Below are 18,276 nucleotides of genomic sequence, written 5' to 3' on the forward strand. Positions count from 1 at the left end.
GAAATATCTATTAAAATGAAGAATACTTCAAATTACAAATTTTTTTCATCCTCACGTGTATGTTTTAATGAAGTATTTTTAGCGCTTTATGCTTGTTACATTACCAGCTAATTTGTAAATTCCAGTATCTTTGTATACTTTTTAAGCTACATTTGTTCTTCTACTGGCAATTAATACTTTATATTTTTTACATTCACCAGAGGTATAAAATCTTTTATCTTTGCAAAAAAAAAAAATTCTTTTAATGATCTCCAATGTTCTGCTGCAGGCAATATTTTGCAGGTGTGCATGGGAGTTGGGAAACAATTACACAGAGCTGGAACAGCCAGTGCTCTTTCTCTGTTTGGAGGAAAGGAGGACTCCAGCACTCAGTAACTTGTCTTTAGGAGGAAGGATGTGGCACTGCATTTAGTGCAGTCACTACTGTGCATTTTGCCCATATGACCTTAGATAAGTTGTTGCTTCCTAAAGAAATATAAAATCTCTTGTTCCAACAGTTCATTCTGGCCAGTGTGCAGGAACACTAAAGCCTCTAGCACCTAATCCTAGAGGGTATCTTCTCCCTTGGATTAGCTTCCTGTGACAGGCAGTACCCACTGAAGGGCCCCTGCAAAAAATAATATGGAAGCTGATGTGAACCTCACCCTTTCTATGCAGGTTTCACCCTTCTGCAAGGGTTGATTTCAAGGAGTCTTACACACTTGAGGGTGTGAGCAGAGTGTCTCTGTACCATAACTTCGTAAAGCAGAACTGCAAAAGCTTGCTAAGTCTGAACTGCAGAAGAAATTCAGGTTTGAGTATGTCAGCAAGAAACAAAAGTACCTGAGGGTGTGAACTACACAATAAATGACCCATGGTTTTCTGTACAAGAAGGGGAAGTCCATAGGGTGAAATATCACAAAGAAGAAAAGTATTTTAACCATATAAATGACAAACGTATTTTAAATAAAATAGTTTTTAGTTTAGCAGAAATAGTTTCTGACCTAGGAATACTTTGTTGGTACAGAGGGAACACAGTATACAACTCTGATTTCAAGATGCTGTGCCAACACAGTCCATTATGCAAGAAAGGACTTTCAAATTTTTCTTTAAGAAAAGAGGTCAGACTGAGCTTGAATACTTTCTTGTTGAAATACAGCTTAATGTGGATTTGACTAACTGTCATGGCTCAGTGCCAGTCAGCAAATTCATAGATGTTTCTGAGAAAGGTTCTTCAACCTTCCTTTGCTTCTTTCTTCCTTATTCAGGGAAGGAGGGTAAAGCAATGAGACTGAGGTCTTCATAAAGGAAAAAATTACAGGGGTTTTCCATGGAATAGCTATAACTAGCAAGTCAAGATATCCATGCCAGACAATCCGTCTGCTGGTTTTGCTGCTGAACTACATCTTACCTTCAGGGAAGCAAAGAGAGTTGTCATCTGTAGGTGAGATGAACCAAAAGACGAAGCCATGTGTGCTGCAGAGACGAATGTGTCACATCAGAAGTTCATTTCAAGCACAGGTTAGGACTGACTGGAGGGTGACAGAGAGGCAAAATCTTTTATTCATCCTAATTTCATGGCTAGATCTGTGTAAGAATGAGGACAACAATTTTGAAAAACATCACCACAAATGTGTGTGTTTATTTGCTTTCCTTTTTTCTTTAGGCTTAAAACTTGACATATTCATTCAATTTTACTGCTCCTGTTACATTATGGATTAGTTAATTGCAGAAGCAAAAAAGGGTTCCTGATTTATTATGTATAGAGTTTTGGAAAACTACAAAAAGCAGAAACCTAGACAAGTCATCCAACTCTTCACTAATGGCCTTTGGCAATGGGGACATGAGACTAACTGTAGTAAAAATGCAAATAAAAAGCAACATATGAATTCAGGCCTCTTTCTTCATTACCGAATCAATAAGAAATACATTAATTCAGGCAGCCAAAAGTTTAAAGCCAAAAAAAGGAGAACAAACACCAGTCTTCCACATCTGTAGCCCTGGCAGCAAGGAAATCTTGCCAAATTCCTAACCACTTACATGACAATTTATACTTCCCGTCACCCCTTTTGGGCTCTGGTAGTCTATATCAACAGTTCAGAGAACAAGTCTCTAGGAAAGAAAGGCCAGTCTTCCTCTGGGGACAGGAGAAGCCTCTCCTGAAGTCTCTTCTGTGATGAGAGTGTGAAATTGTCAGGACCCACTGAACTGAACTTGAACAAAATTTAAACTGGAATTTATATTCAGTCCAAAAATGCTCACCACTTCTTCCCAGATGTTTCTCTTGCAGGCACAATGCCTGTCCTGCTGCAAGAGCTCAAGCACAGTCACAACACATGCTCTAAAGGCTTTTCAGCCATGCTAATGAGCAAGACTGATCAGCAGCTGCATGAGAAATCCTCTTCAAGGGTAAGTTTCAGACACTCAGTCTATTCTGGATAGACTATAAGAACTTGAAAAATTCAACTGTGATACCAGCTGCTGTTGAGGAAGCCATTACACAGACATCAGCTCATGACAACTCTTGATTTTTAAAGACTGAACCAGTGACACGGAAGAGAGAGATCTACATGAAGCTACCTAACCTCCAATTCCCTTTGTGGTGAAGCATCTGATAGAGCAGTAAGCCTGTGAAAAATAAATTTAGTGCTGAAAAAATGGAGCTCAAGCATGTACAAAGCTTTCACTGGCTCTGTGTGCATGTGTATGTGTATGAATCAAATTTCTACGTTGCTCTTTGACAATTAATACCTCCAGATAAAACACACTAGGGAGTGACTTACAATTTCAAAGATTTTGTGTGCTCTCCTGCCCTGATAGACATCATAGCACTTTACTACTGTTTTACATGTCCAAATATTTGCCTGGATAAATAGATTTAGAATAGTTTGAAACAAGCTGTACTTTCTTTTCAGAAGCTGGATGAGTCACATTGGAAAAAAAAAAAAATTTCTGGAAAAGATCTACAGCACAACTACAGACAGGAAAGTGAAAGGAGAAGTTGGCACTAAACAATGTATCAAGGGTAGAAATGTCCAGACTACGTGGAACGTGAGTAGCCCATAGATTTAAAGAAAATTTGCTGAAGGAGGCATTTCCCCAAGGTCAATCTTTATGAAACTGTTTCATAAAACAATCAGTTGGATATATACCTTTTTCAAAACATAAAATACATAAGTTTTTCTTTTTTTTTAAACATGAAAGTCAGTTAAGCCCCCAAGGAGCAGATCTCCTCAAGGTGGTTATATACATAGCTGGATTAACTGCATTGTGTTAGAACTGGACATTGTCTTAACAGAACCTGTAAGCTCAAAAGGCACTAGCCATTGGGAAAGACTTGCCAAACCATAGTTAGAGCTAGACCTTTTCTTCCCAGCAAGAGTCTCACAAACCCCAAGCAGTCATTCTTTAAAACTGTCTGCTTGGCTGGACTGCCATGGTGCTACAGGTCCTGGGTCCTTGCTAAGAGTCCATGCAGCATGGTGGCCTTGGTCCTGGACCCAAAAATTACCATGCAAAGGAAAAAGACATTGGGAAGGGAAACCTGCCTGGCATGCTGGAAACACCCCTGGAAACATGACACAAATATCTGAAATGCAACAAAACCAATATATTTCACTCTTTCGTTACTCTGCTCATACCACAAGGAAGCAAAGGAACAAAATAACACATGCACCATAAGAGAAGGCTTGAGTTATAATTTTGTGTCTCACAGGACACAGCAAGAACCCTCACATGCTTCAGAAATCCGAGTGGAGATCTAGCAGGTTATGTAGATCAATTGCAGGCATACAATTAGGGAAGCAAAAAGTGATATTCCCACCATTAAATATAGGTTGGCGCCTTAATAAGGCACAAAGTGAGGGAAATTAGAAGCTTTTAAATTGAAGTTATTATGCGCTGCAACAACTGCCAGAAATTATATGCTAATGTCATTCTCTCACTTTTATTCCTCTCCAGTTCAGCAACAACCCACTCCCCTCAGACTCTTCCTGCATCTGCAACTGCTCCCATCTCACAGATTTGATATCACTCTCTTTTTAGGTAGGGGACCCTCCCCCATCAAAATGCAACATCTGCCCCCAAAATGCTCCAAACCCAACAACTTCACCATGGATCCAGAATGATCCTGAAATATCTCCCTGAAAATCCCCCCCAGGCATTAAGCCCCTCAGGAATTCTCCATGCCTGTGTCACAGACTGGACCATAATCTGAGATCCTACTCCTATAATTTCCTTCCTATCAACAGTAAACCTGCTGCTAGAATGATCCACTTAGGCATTCAAAATTTCTCATCCTTGTCTTCCACTTCTGTATACAGGAAATAGTAAAAAATCCATTAAGACTATTGCATATGCCTTCTTTCTTGATTTGCTTCATTTAAAAGTAGGAAATAGCCCAAGGTTGGCCAACTGGAAACATGCATCGTGGCAACTTCCATCGCTTGCCTGCCTCCAGAAACACAGAAGAATAAAGCCAAACCTTCCCTCCTCCTGATCTTCAGCTTCTGGCTCTGTATTGCATGCACATTGTGCAATCAACCTACTTTTGGTTACCTCCACTCATACCTCTAATTACACAGAAGATAATTCCAGCCTTTGGCTGGTTCCTTCTACTCCAAGCCTACATTATTGCTTCTGCCCCATCCGATCTGCAGTTTGACACACCACCAAGGGCAGGAGGACTGTGTGGGCAACACATGATCCTCCAGCAACTCTGGTTGTGTTTGGCAGCCCCCGTGTCATCCCCAGACAACTGAGTAGTGTCTCAGTGATGTTGCTTACTGTACAACAGAGGGTGTTCAGACATTACAGAATAAAAACTGGAACTGCAACCAAAGTGAAGGGTTGTCTGAGGAAAGGGAGTGGAAACCAATCCTGTGGGGCTGTTTGCACCTAGAAGCTATTTAGAACTAGAAATAATTACTATAAGGGTGTCCTGAAACCCACATACAGGTTCATTGTGCTCAGCTCAGCCACAGATAACAGTCATGAATCCCCTCTGCAACGATAGGTAATTTTGCTCTTCTTACCTACGTGAATGGCTGATGTTCTCCTGTCACCACGGGTACTGGCACCCAAAATCAGACTGTGGCAGAGGTTCGTTCATATCAGTATCAATAAGCACGAAAATGGTATTATACGAAGCAAAGAACCTATGGGAAAAAAAAAAAAATCCACTAAAAAAATTTACAGGGGAGCAAAAGACCAAGGTGAAAATCAGAAATCCACAAGATCACAGGCAATTAATTATAGGTGACTTTCTTGGCAATCACAACTTGCAAATCAAGTCCACCTCCTGCCCCAGTGGCTGATTGCCAGGAACAAGTTAATTAACCATCACTAACAAATGCACATCTAGTCTAGACTTTAACAACTCTACTAATGCTGGCCCCACCTCCTCTTGGCAGCTTCCCCCGACGGACCTCCTGTGATTGCCCATGGCCCAAATTCATCCTGGAGGAAGGTCTTTTTTTCTTTAGTCTGCACTAGGAATTAATTTAGCTCCAAAAGTATGCCCTGGTATTTTCCCCATAACCTAAAGGAAGTAATAACAACTTTCTTCTTGTTTGGTTGGGTTATTTTTAACCTCCCCTCAACTTCATTGATCTTTCCTGTCTTCCTCCAATAACCATCATATCAAAGGCTCACAGTCAGCTCCTTTTCTTTTTCAGCTGATATTTGCAAGCATTTATTTTATTTTACATGTTGCTCATTGAACTTTTTCCAGTTCATGTGTCTTATTTTAAAACTACTATTCACAAAATAGCCCAATTCTCCAAATGGTGCTGAACTGAGTGGAATAATTACTTTACTTGTTTTAGGCCTCTGTTGGAGTCCAGAATTATACACTTGGAAAACTATGATTGTTTTATCTTCTTCTTTTTATTAGTTTCACAAGATGTGTTAAAGACAGGTTTTTATAAAAGACATAAACCCAGACAAAACTATAATTACCACAGACAAAAGAATTCAGAGAAAAGATGATTTTATGATTAAAGCATTGGACTCGAAACTCAGAAATTTAGATTCTTTTTGTGGCTTTGCCAAAAACTCTCTCTATAACCTTTGCTGTCTGAGTTAATCCCTCTGTGCCTCAAATAAAATGCTCTGGCACTTCCCTGTTTTATGATAGCTGCTGCATAAACATATTCATTCACATTTGCGAGATCTTCAAATACACCAATAATCAGAGAACCACAACGACTGGGATGGTTACAATCATCTGGCTGTATTTAATCATCTCTTGTCACAAGCATATGCATCTTTAATCACAAACACATGTGATACAGTAGCATTGCTCTTGAGAAACAAGCGCCGTACCAAAAAAAAAAAAAAAAAAAAAAAAAGAGCAAAAATTCTATATTCTTAACAGAAAATATTTTGTAAAGCAGTGTGCAGCAAATGTCTAAATGTATATCTGAAGCTTAGCATCTCCCCACCCAATTGCCCCAAAACAGGGACAGGCTCAGGTCTCATACTAAAAAAAACTGACCAAAATGTCAATTCGTATTCCACTGGAGATGTGTGAAGTCAAGAGCAATTACAGCAACTCCCAGACTTCCATCTTGATACCAAGGAAAAGTACACAAAAGAAATGCTACTAAAGGTATACACATAGTTTTTAAAATAACCTTAGAAATAAGATGCCAGAGGAGTCAGGGGGATTAGTTGCATACGTTTCCAGGACATGATGAGGACACTGAACTTTCAGAGTGAATTCCATTTAAAAACCCTGAGACCGTGCACCAGCTGAAATGAGAAAGCAGGAGAGTCAAGGCTCTGCAAGCTAAAGCAACGCAGCGGGCGAGGGTCGCTGCCGGCACGTGTGAAGGCAGCTGCCTCCTCACCCAGCATTTCAGTGACTTGCTGGCAGCTTCGGGCACAAACTAAGGCAGATCCAGGAGGTCTTTTATCTGACACTGCCACCATGAACCGTGCTTGCACCATGCTCTGCCCGCCCTGGGCACCCTGCCTGCGGGAAGAGGCAAGCTCACGGGTGTCTCCCTTCGTCTTTCTTCCTCCCCCAGCACCAAAGCTGCTATGTCAACCGATCGCCCCCCTTCCTTTCTCATTGCTTTAATAAATTAAGCTGAACAACAATAGAGATGAGAGAAAGCAGGACAATGTGGTAAATGTAGCAGAAAGAAATTTGAATTGTAATGAGGAGAGCTAATCAGGAAAAGAATGGACTATAGAAAAAGCACTAATGAGTTTCTAAATAAATTCAAAAGGTTAATATTGTTCTATCTAACAAATACTAGAAGAATCCTAATGTGAAATTAAAGGCCTCACTCCACTGCCCTTGCGGCCATATGTTAAAGCCATACCACCCACCCACTCTATTTACCTGTCTGGCCTCCACAGCCTTCTGCTGACTCTTGGGGATGGCTACTGTAAATGGCATCTCTTCAGATCAGCTGTGTGTCTCAATCTCTTTTGCTTCTGTACGTCAAATGCTTGAGCCAAAGTCCAGTAAGTCAGTGGACAGACTCTCTGACTTACAGAGTTTGCATCAAGATTTTTGTGACTTCTTTATGTTATCATTAACCACTCAGTAATAAAAATGCAGTTTCCAAACCATGAGGGATATGTGTGTGAAGTGCCGTACGATGCGGTTTTCAAGCACACTTGTATTCACTTTTATTATCACGTGGATTGCCAGGGTGAGTACAAAGCCAGTGCAGGTTTACTGAGGAAAGGGCAAGTGAAAATAAAGTTTATAAAAATAAAAATCTGGAGCGATTTTTGTTTGTTTGTTTGTTTTAATTTATATGATGTCAGTAGTTCAAAATACAAAGCCAAGACTTTGTATATAAAATCAAAAAATGAAAATATTCAGTCCTTCATGCATTCTATTACAAAACATGGTAAAAACTGTATTCCAGACAAAATATGGTATTTTATTTAGGTGAGGAAAGCAGCCCCTTTCAAGAAAAAGAAATACCCAATTCCCAGCAAAGTAATAGACTCACAGGCTTTTCATAAGAATAGGAGATCTGTTCAACTATTTTCTTGCTTGAAGGAAGGAAATTATGCCATTATAATATTTTACCCTGAATATAAAAAAACTAGAATGACATCATCCTTTGGGGAGAAGTCTGAGTATATTTGTGTACATGGCTGTCCATCCGTCTTCTGAACTGCAAACAAAATCTAGAGGGAAGAGATGAGGGTAGCCGCACATTTATCTCCCGCCCTGCTCCCACGATGCCAGGAGATGAGTTAGGTGCAGCCCCAGAGCCGTGTAACCTCATTACAATCCAACTTCACCTACACTAATAAATCTACCTGCACACATCACCGCAGGCATAGTCGCAGGCCGCCGCGCCGGCACGGCCGGGGGATGCTCCGTGCCTCAGACCCCCGGCGCTGTGCGGGGCAGAGCTGAGCGTGCCTGTGCTGCTCTGCCCTGCCCAGGCAGCAGCCGCGCTCAGACCTGGAGCGTGGTCCCAACGGGCAGAGCTGCAACCATTCAGGCTTGACCATCATAGAATCCCTTCGCTCCTATCGCTTACAGAAAATGAACAAAATTAAGATATGCACCTTTTTTCTTTCAGGCATGTGAATTATTCCAAAGCTGGCGTAATACTCCCATACTAAGACTGACCATCCTATGTATTATTCACGGGAACTTTGCAAAATGCTGCTCAGCCACTCACCTGCCATGAATAATTTTGTTTGACAGGCAGGTTAAATACTTTAGCTTTCTAATCCTCCTCCTCCTCGCAGGGAAGGTGGCCATTCATGCACTGCACTGAGATGCAATGCAGCGAGAATGTTTAATAGAGGCTTCAGCAGAGTTCAACCCTGGGAGGCAAAGACTGAACGCAAAAAACCTTGGATCCAAGAGACAGGAGGAGTGGGAAATGCATGGAGATGGAGACTTGGCAGTCAAGACATGTAAACCCTTTACAAATAACCCTTTGAATATCAGTGGGAGGTACGCACTTACCCTCACGTCAATTATGGAGAGCTCACCAGAACTCCTCAGTGTTTCCAGATCAACCCATGAAGTAAATAAGATGGAAAGCAGTGGAGCACCTCGTGCTCCTGAGCCCAAGGTGGAAGTCCCACCAGCTGAACGGTTCTGGCACTACTCTGTAAAAGCTTAAATGCAAAAATCTTCCTGAGACAAAGGACACAGTGATGAAATTGTTAACTGTGAACAAACAAGACAGTCGCACAGCTCATCATAACCCTAATGATCCTCTCTAAATCATGCAGGCCCATCACCTAGATCTATTGGACACATTAGCAGACTGCTGAGTGGGGGAAATATGGAGAGGATCATTTTTAAAGGGTTTTGCATGCCATGCTTATTGGGAACCCTTTGAGATGGAATCTAAAGCAGATGGTGAAATGGAAAAATTATTCATGTTAATTCTTTAGCAGGCTAAAATAAATAAAGAAATTAATGAAGTAACGAAAGCCCCGTTCAGTCATGCTTTTGCTTTTGCAGCAGTCATAGAAGACCCAACAGAAAGAACCCAGTGCTGCTGCATTCTGCACCACTGGCTAACTGGTTCAAAGACACAAGAAGAGTAATATCCTGTAAAAATATATAAGGTCTTCCCCCCCCTTGTTAGCTATTGTTCAATGGCCTGATGAAAGAACAAACAAGCTGAAACAGCAAATAAACCTCACTGTACACAGTGATGAATGCTGAAACCCTTTCAATTTTCCTTCACCCACATTTTCTACAGAACACCTTTTGCTTTGAGCTTCTCATCCACTCTGCAAACACTTACAATGAGACATCATTACTAGTCCCTCATTTTACAGATAGGGAATCTGAGGCATTGATTTCATCTAGGGGAGGAACAGCAAAGTCAGGACTACACCCTACATCTAATCCAACCCCAAGACTCAGTTTTTCTGCCGATTTTGCAGGAGGATCAGGTCCTTGAGTGACCTGGTGTATCAAACCATCAAAGTCTCCTGAGCTTAAAAAGCTGTGGCCCCTGACACAGAAATGCCAAGACTTGTAGCATCTGAAGTTTTCCCTCACCCAGATGAGCCAGAGGACCTGAGGAATGTGCCACAGCAACGGGTTATATAAAATTTTGCTTACAGTCTTAAACACAAGAAGGAAATAAAGAACTTTGGAGAATTCATAAGATGTTTTGATGTGAGAGTAGTACAAAGCTCTGTGAAATTGCTGAAAGCAAATGAGGGAAAATGTAAGTTTCATACTAAAAATGCTAAAGTCCACTTTTAAAATCACTAACACCAAACTAATATAATATTAAGATATAATATTTGTTAAATGGAAATCTCTGACTCAGTTTTTATTCCTGACACTTCACAGCCCTGTTGCTTTCTTGCTATTTTATTTCCTATTAATTTTTGGCATGATGAGTAAAACCTACCAAGGCTTACAACTGCTTGTAGGTCTAATCTGCATCTCTCTAAGCTTCTGTCCGTGGTTTGATGCTATTTTAATTTTCATCCTGTTCTCTCCAATGCATTAAGGTGTGCAAAATGAGTTCAGCTCACACAGTGAGAGCTGCCATCAGCAGAGAGCTGTTTCATTAGTGTTTGTCCCATCAGGTTAGTGCTGGGATAAGCAGCCAGCTGTTTCAGTGAATAAACATATGTGGACCTACATCACCTGGACAGACTGCGCTGTCTCATTTCCCAGCGTCCAGCAACGATGAGAGAAAAGTTAACACAACTCCAGCACTGCTCACTGCCTGGATGGATTCCCCTCTGCAGTCCAGGCTTTGGGACAAGAGCCACCAGCAGTACCCTGAGCTGGGGCAGGCTCCAGGAGCAGCTCCCTCTCTTCTCACTTCTCCCGGAGCTCAGACATGGGAGTCAGTGACTGTGGCTTGAGAAGTTGCTACTCATCAGCTCAGCTCTGGAGACTGCACTTCTGCTCTTAGTCCATGGTTAGTGAGAGTGAGCGTGACTCAGGAGAGTCTGTGCTGACAAAGCTGAGGCTCGATACATGCACTTAACTGCTGGTCACAGACAGTTCTGGCAGCTCAGCTCACTATAGTGAGTCCACTGTGTTCCCAACCCCTTGTCAGTACTTAAAACACTGCTGCTTCCCCAGCTCCAGCAACACACTCAGAAAATCCTTCTTTCGAGTTTGAAACATTCCCTGGGTTGGGGCTTCCTGCCCTGCTCCAAAAATGAGGACCGCTACCGGAGCAGAGGAGATGGGAGAAAATCTTCTCTGTGCTCCTGTCTCTTTCCAGAATCAGCTGAAAGCTCTGAGTTCTGGAAAAAGCATGGATTGGTAAAGGTCATGATCTGAATGCAGATTATTCATGCACATGAATTTATCTGATGAATTATTCTAAACATATAACTCAGCTGGGTCTACTGAGCACGTATAGGATGAGCCTCTGCAGCTACTCTAAATACAAAGCAGGGCATTAAATAAGGACAGTCACTTGCTTGAAAGCATAATATTTTATTTGTCACAAATATGCTAATTCCTTAATTTTCACACTCTGTGCTAACTAGAAATACAACCTGAGCAAGATATGTTTTCTTGTATCTGATTACTAGGTAGCATATCAAAACTGATATCCTAGATTTTAGACCCTGATTCGGTGTTTCCTTAGATTTTTACCTAATTTTGACCACACTGTAATGGATTTTGAGTTGCTTGCCAACATGTAGGACTATCATCTGTCAGGCATGTCCACATGCTGCTCATTATTGGTGCCTACCAAGCAAATTTATTAGCAGGCTTGTCAGAAAAGACAGCATTTTTTCTAATGCTTTTAAAATAAATACTATAAGACAATGAAGAATCAGTAATTTCAGTATCTACCCTAACCTTCTGATGAACCTCCTGGTTTCTGGACTCCAGTTTACTGGATTCAGACAATAAAAGCAAAACCAGAAACCCTTATCATTTAACACATCCTCTTTTCTAAGCCTCTGTAGCCCTGCCGTTAATGCTATGTAACTCTTCATTTTAAAAAGGCTCTTTCCCGTCACTGTCATCTCTGCTGAGCACAAGCTCCCATGTGGAGGGACCACAGGCATAATTTTCAATAGGATCTGGGGAGGTTAGAAACATTTTATTCTGTCTGTTGTAGGTAGGTCTAGTTAGAGCTAATCTAATTACACAGGAATTATGGGAATGGTCTCCAAGGAGGAAGGCACTAGGCCTCAGTCCAAGAGGAATAAACTGCAATTCACCAAAGCAAGAAGGCTCAGAGATACCGACCTGGGACTGCAGCATGCAATTCCTGTTCAGGGGTGCGCTTGCACATGGTTAATTATACTGACTTTAAGTGCTTTGCTCAATTTGGTAATTGGAAGCATGTGCTTAAAGCCGAGCTTCAGTGCTTTTAGGAGCTGGGACAATATGAACATTTCATCTTGGGCCCATCTCTGAAATCAGCAGCTCTGTGGAGTCATCCCTTTCTTGGTAAATTATAAAAATATCTCCCGCAGCTTTCAGTTACATGTGATGTTTAAAATTCCTGTGGTATTTTGCCATGACAAAAGAAGGATGGGACCATTTGCCATTATCGAAATTTAAAGAGAAATTTACTGTCGCCCCACAGCATTTAGGACTATTAATTGGTTTAGTGCTTGAGTTCAACATCAGCACAGAGAATTTTAGTTGAAGAAAACAGAAGGACTATTTTAAAAACAAGCACAACTATTTGAATCTCCTGAATAGTTCAAGTGCATTGTTGGTTCAGGACAAATATTCAATTTAATTCTTATCAAAACTCCAGATCTCTTTTGTCATCAGTTATTTTCCAAGGTACTGAACAGGAGAGCTCTGAACTTACATTTAAAAGACACAGAAATAACACAGAGATCTCCCATTTCTCTCCCCAGAGATTAGCCCAGCCAGACTCCAGACAACCTCTAGACATCAGGGAAGTTCAAATCTAGAACAAGACAGAATGAAATCCCAAAACTATGGAATTAATAACAGTATCTAAACATTACAAGTAATTTTGCAAGGCATATCAGGGCAGATCAAAATCCAGGAAGGGTCACCCTAACGGGATGTAATTCTGTTGCACAAAACTGAGAGTTTTCTTTAGACCTCTGTCAAAAAAAATCAGGTATAAAAGACTTTTTTTCTGACATGTTCTCCTCACCATCTCATCCTGTCACCTATATTGCTTCTCTGCTTATTCCACAGATGGGAGAAACCAAAACAATCAGGACCTAAGCCAGGCACTTTTCTTGGCCATGTCCAAACCATGTTGCTCATTAGAAAAGTTTGACGTAATTGTCCCTTTGAAAAATACACATCTATTAAATGGAAGGTGATCAGAAGAAAAAGTCACTTTCATATGTTTTCTTGATTTTGAAAAAAAAGTTCAGAAAAATATTTTTCAAGTGCAAATAAAAAATGATCAAAGTTAGATGAACTATTTTTTTTTTTTTAAAATCGCAGGAAAACAATAATTCTGTTAAAGTAAACAAAATTAATTGACTGGTTAGCAAAAATATCCAGATTCTAGCTTTTCCATCTGATTTGTAATCTCGCACACTTTCCTGGGGAAAGAAAATAATTTCTCATGCTATGCCAACATAACACACATCGCTGTCATACTTCTGATTCTTCATAATCACTTGTTGAGAGCAATTTTCCCATTCTTAAGTAAATAATTTGGATTTTTTTCTTCCACACAAGTACCTGCCACAGACATAAGTCACTGTTGACTGAGTATCATTTCCACACCGGCACACAATGCATCCTGCAAGTGTTCACCTTCTCCTGAGCTGCACTGGTAAATCCTGCCCCAGCTGCCCTGCCCACAGGGACAGTACATGGGACGTGTTCCCCTTCCACTCACACTCAGGCAGTGACCACAGGTGTACTTTGGAATGACTGATAGGGCAGATCCTCAGGACATTCACCTCCTGATCTGTGTTTCCTGTAAGAAAGGATCCCCATGCTTGTCTCACCTGTGAGCAAGATGTACTTTTATACTGAGTAAAGTCCCCTGGACTGACTCAAGGTACCTACACAACATCAGAAATCACCTGGGCCTTGAGGACACAAGACAAGGTTTAGGCATGGAATCATCACATTTTAAAAACACCCTTCCCCTGCAGTCAAAGCACCACCAGCTGAAGCAGTAGTCTCGTGGCAAGGTGTGCAAAGCATCACCAAACCCCATCAGGATACTGTGGGAAGCTTCAGTACAATAAAGTTTCTTCCCCTGTTGGAAATATGAAAGCCTGGGATTTTCCATTTTCTATCTTAATTTTCCACTCATCTCCTCCATGGTCCAAAGATAAAATGGGCTCAGTGGACTTCAAGAAGGAAAACAAGAGAAAGAAAATCATAACCCCTTCCACCTTTATCGCCTCCAAACCTACCCAACCTAATCATCTCCACAGTGAGTCCTTCAAAATTCAGGAGGCATCGTGCCTTACACATGTCAAGAGCAAGTCAAGGCCCCTTTGACACTTCAGAGGACACATGGGTCTTTGTGGGCACAAATATACACCAGCTTTTCACGCAGACCTCAGAGGGGCTGTGTACAGGAAGGACAAGCGCAACAGAGTTTGGATGTTGTGGCACTTGGAACAAACATCAGCTACTGCAGTGGAGGTAAGTCCAAAAACACTGACAGGTTTAATTCTCATTGGGACCATTATGCTATGGACTATACATGTGGGAAATAGAACATAAACTGGAAAGAAGAAACAGCTTCAAATATCTTTATCCAACCAGCAAAAAATCGGCTGCTTCATTGACTAGTTTATTTGTGAGACCTGGGCAGCCAAACTGGGGGGATTCTACTAAAAATACTCTGAGCAGGGCGTAAGTACGGGTGCCTTCAGCATGAGCACTTCTGTCTTTGCTTTCATATATGGAAAGGGAAGGAGGAAGGAAATAAATGCAATAGGAAGGAGCAGAACAGCAGAACGAGACAGTGGCATGGGTGACAGGAAACAGTTCATAACTTACTTGAGAGCCTTTTCCAAATCATCTGTTCTGCAGCTCAAACAGCAGGGGAGGTTTGTTTGACTATTACACACAGACACATAAGCACACATACATTCAAAGAGTTGTTTGTAACCACCTCTTTCAGCCTGAGCTGTGGGATTGTTTCAGCAAGCCACATCTACACTGATTTGTTTTCATGCTTCGTGCTGAAGAGATAAGGTGGTGACAAAATTCATATTATGACCAGACAAAAGGGGAAGCTGCTCTAATTCCATGGAAACTTCTCTTACAATAAATAAATTAATATGAGCTGAGCTTCATGGCCTTTTGTACAATATGCTGAAGTCAGAAATAAAAATGCAAAAGCGTGTTCCTAAGATACATTTGCACCATTGCTCTGTGCTAACTAGAGAGCAAGAGACCAGTGATCCAGCTCAATAAGCTCTGGCTGCCAGAGCTCTTGAGAAGTGAAACCCAGTGCTGCCCTCCCTCAGGATCCTTGTATAAACCCCCCAGCACTCAAACACGGGATTTGTTAGCTTGAGCCTCCCCTTGGATCTCATTAACCGCCCTGCTTTGGGTGGGGACAAAAAGGCTCTACAGAAGCCTTGTGAGACCTACTGACTGCACTCTGAATCCCCCACCCTGTGTTTTGGGCTGGGTCACAGTCTGCAGCCGCAAAAACACTTGCTGCTTCTCCCCAGATTCTCCTTCAAATTAGGTTTGCCTCATGGCAGTGCCAGACCCTGATACAGATCAGTGTTCAGAGCTATTTCCCACTCAGGTGACTATTAACTAGCTATACTGAATCCATAGAGAACCTGAAAGCAGTGAGTTAAGGAGAAAAACTCAAAGGAAAAAGTCTTCCCTTGCAGTGTAGCTGCATGGGAACAACATGTTAAACTTACACCCACAAAACCACATAATAATTACCCAGGCCTTCTGTTTGCACAGTAATTACAATGAAACGGTTTAAGGAGGAGGAATAGAGTCTTGCATATTAGCAAGCCTGGTTTTCCAGTCACCTCCTCCATCTTAAATTCCTCCTTCCTCTGCAGCAGAGGAGACCCTCCGGCTTATGACTTTCCCGGTTGTGACCCTGGGGACCTGCTCCGGGCCTGTGGGCTGCCACTGCTCAGGATGGGCTGTGGGCAGCAACACGCCCCGTACCCCATCCCTGACACGGGGACCACATCCATGGGTGCCACCACGCAGGCAGCAAAGTCAGTTGTCCAAACAGCACTATGGGCAACGCTTCATGGTTGCCTCGAGAATATTGGATGTGCTCCTCAGATCCGCCAGAATAAACCCTCATTAGCTTTTCAGTCCCTCCCATCTGCACAAAAGAAAACTCATTGATTCCCTAAATCAGTGCACAACTGCTGCATAGGTTCAGCTGCAACTGAGCACAGTGGCTGCACCCACGGAGGTGGGACTGTCCCCCACCGTCCTCAGTGGCAGATGGGGAGCTTCAAAGCCTGCAGGTGACCACGCCAGGGCCGCTAACACGCTTCACTTCAAATGCCAATACAAACTCCCAGCTTGAGGCATTAAAATTTAATTACCAGGGACAGCTGGATCCAGGCAAGGGTCTGACTCTGAGGATCCAGAGAAAAAAACCACTCCATTCAGCAGCAAGCTGTCCAGCACCAAGGAAATGGTCTCAAGCCAAATATTATTTATATGTCTTGAGGTCTCACAGATTTCACTCTATCAGGCTTGGCCAGCCAAGCAACCCAACCCAGGCTTGCAGCCTGTGGTAACACATCCTTGGGGACAGCCCTGGGTCCTCAGTTTGGGGGACCTGCTTTGTCATCTCCATGCTTTTGGGGAGGGAGCTGAGTGCCGCCACATGGGTAACCCACATTTTAGGGGTCACACATGGCAGTGGGACAGGAGGACACAGGTACCTGTGCACACACCCTGACTCAGGGCTGGCTGCTACTGCCGGTACCCACCAGCATCGCTGCTGGGGCATCCTCCAGCCCATGACCACCTTACAGCAAGCGTACAGGTGACAGATTTCGTATTTTCTCTTGGAAATTAAATGCAGCTTCACAGAAATAATTGTGTTTGTTTTCACTATAGGTTCCAATCAGGCATAGGTAACTATTGAAAAAGCTACATCATACTCACCAAATTTGCTTCTCCTCTCATTTTCAGAGCCATAGGTTGCAAATTTTTCTCCTGGATGCGTGGTGCTAACTTAAAAACTTGAGCATCAGCTGTGTTCCATTTTTCAGTGCATCAGATCAAAACTGGGGGGAGCAGATATCTTTATACATATGAACAGTAATTTTTAAACAGCATTTTTGTTGCAATGAAATACAGGAAAAACCAAGCAGTTCTGAAACTGAGTTTGCAATATGAGTTCAACCTTCTAATTTACCCCCAGCAAACTTACAGTTGTTTTAAGGGCTGGTGCTGATTGTTGTTTGTTTGTTGTTTTTCTTTTTTCTTTTTTCTTTTTTTTTTTTTTTTTAAGCACGCACATCTTTTCCAGGCTGAAGGGACAGTGGTGCCATGCAATAGCAAGGAGGACCCGGCTGGTCCTTGCCACCTGCCACCCCCCTCGCCCCCAGCGCTGGGGCTTGGGGCACCCATGGGTGCAGTTGGGGACCCGCGACCCCAAAACGCATCTCCCCGCCTGGCACGCTCTTGGAAGGAGCTTTTCGGGGCGCGGGGGGGAGGAGTGCGAGTCCGCGGTTGCCGTGCGTGGGGCTTTGTCCCCCTCTGGTGACTGGCTCACGGAAGGACAGAGCTGAACAAGCCGCTCCAGCTCTGGGGCAAACTGGGCTTACCAAGCTGGGCTCAGCCTGCAAAAGCAAGACAGGTACAGAGACATGATCACAGCATGGCTAAAAAAAAAACAAAAAACAAAAAACAAAAAACAACAACAACAACAAAAAAAAGAAAAACCAACCAACCAAAAAAAAAAACAAAACAAACACAAACAAAAGAAAAAACCAAAAGCAAGCAAACAAACAAAAAAACAACTCCAAACCAACCAACCAACCAAAAAAAAAAAAAAAAAGCAAACCCACAAAAAAAAAACCAACAAAAAATACAAAAAATAAAAACAAAACAAAACAAAAACCACCAAACCATCAATTAAATAATGCTCATTTGAAAACCAAGCTCATTGTGGTGTAACCTCCATGGGGCAGGGACCGTCCTGAGCCTGGTTTTGCACCTTCCCCAGGGGAAGCATAAGCAGAGGTGCTGCTCCTGGGCTGAAAATACCCCCATAAGCAGGCAGTGCTCTGCTTCTCCAGGAAATAAATTGCACCTGTGAAGATTTTGTACCTGCAGAGCAAGAGGCCACTCACCAGCCTCGAAGGGAAGTTACTGCTGCTCCCCTGAAGGCCATGTTTGAACATTGTGCTTTACTCCTGATTTCA

General features: G+C 42.3%; 1 long non-coding RNA gene across 1 annotated transcript in view; it reads right to left on the reverse strand.

Annotated features, from left to right (window-relative positions):
* Positions 1 to 16,952: 16,952 nt before the first annotated feature.
* The window catches only part of LOC116964306, a 29,910-nt gene continuing 28,586 nt past the window's right edge, over positions 16,953 to 18,276 (reverse strand). Inside the window, exon 3 of the long non-coding RNA XR_004408681.2 lies at positions 16,953 to 17,691. This is a non-coding gene — a long non-coding RNA (uncharacterized LOC116964306). The remainder of the gene's footprint in view (positions 17,692 to 18,276) is intronic.

Source organism: Tyto alba, unplaced genomic scaffold (assembly GCF_018691265.1).
Source record: "Tyto alba isolate M040663 unplaced genomic scaffold, T.alba_DEE_v4.0 Super-Scaffold_33, whole genome shotgun sequence".
Taxonomy (NCBI): Eukaryota; Metazoa; Chordata; class Aves; order Strigiformes; family Tytonidae; genus Tyto; species Tyto alba.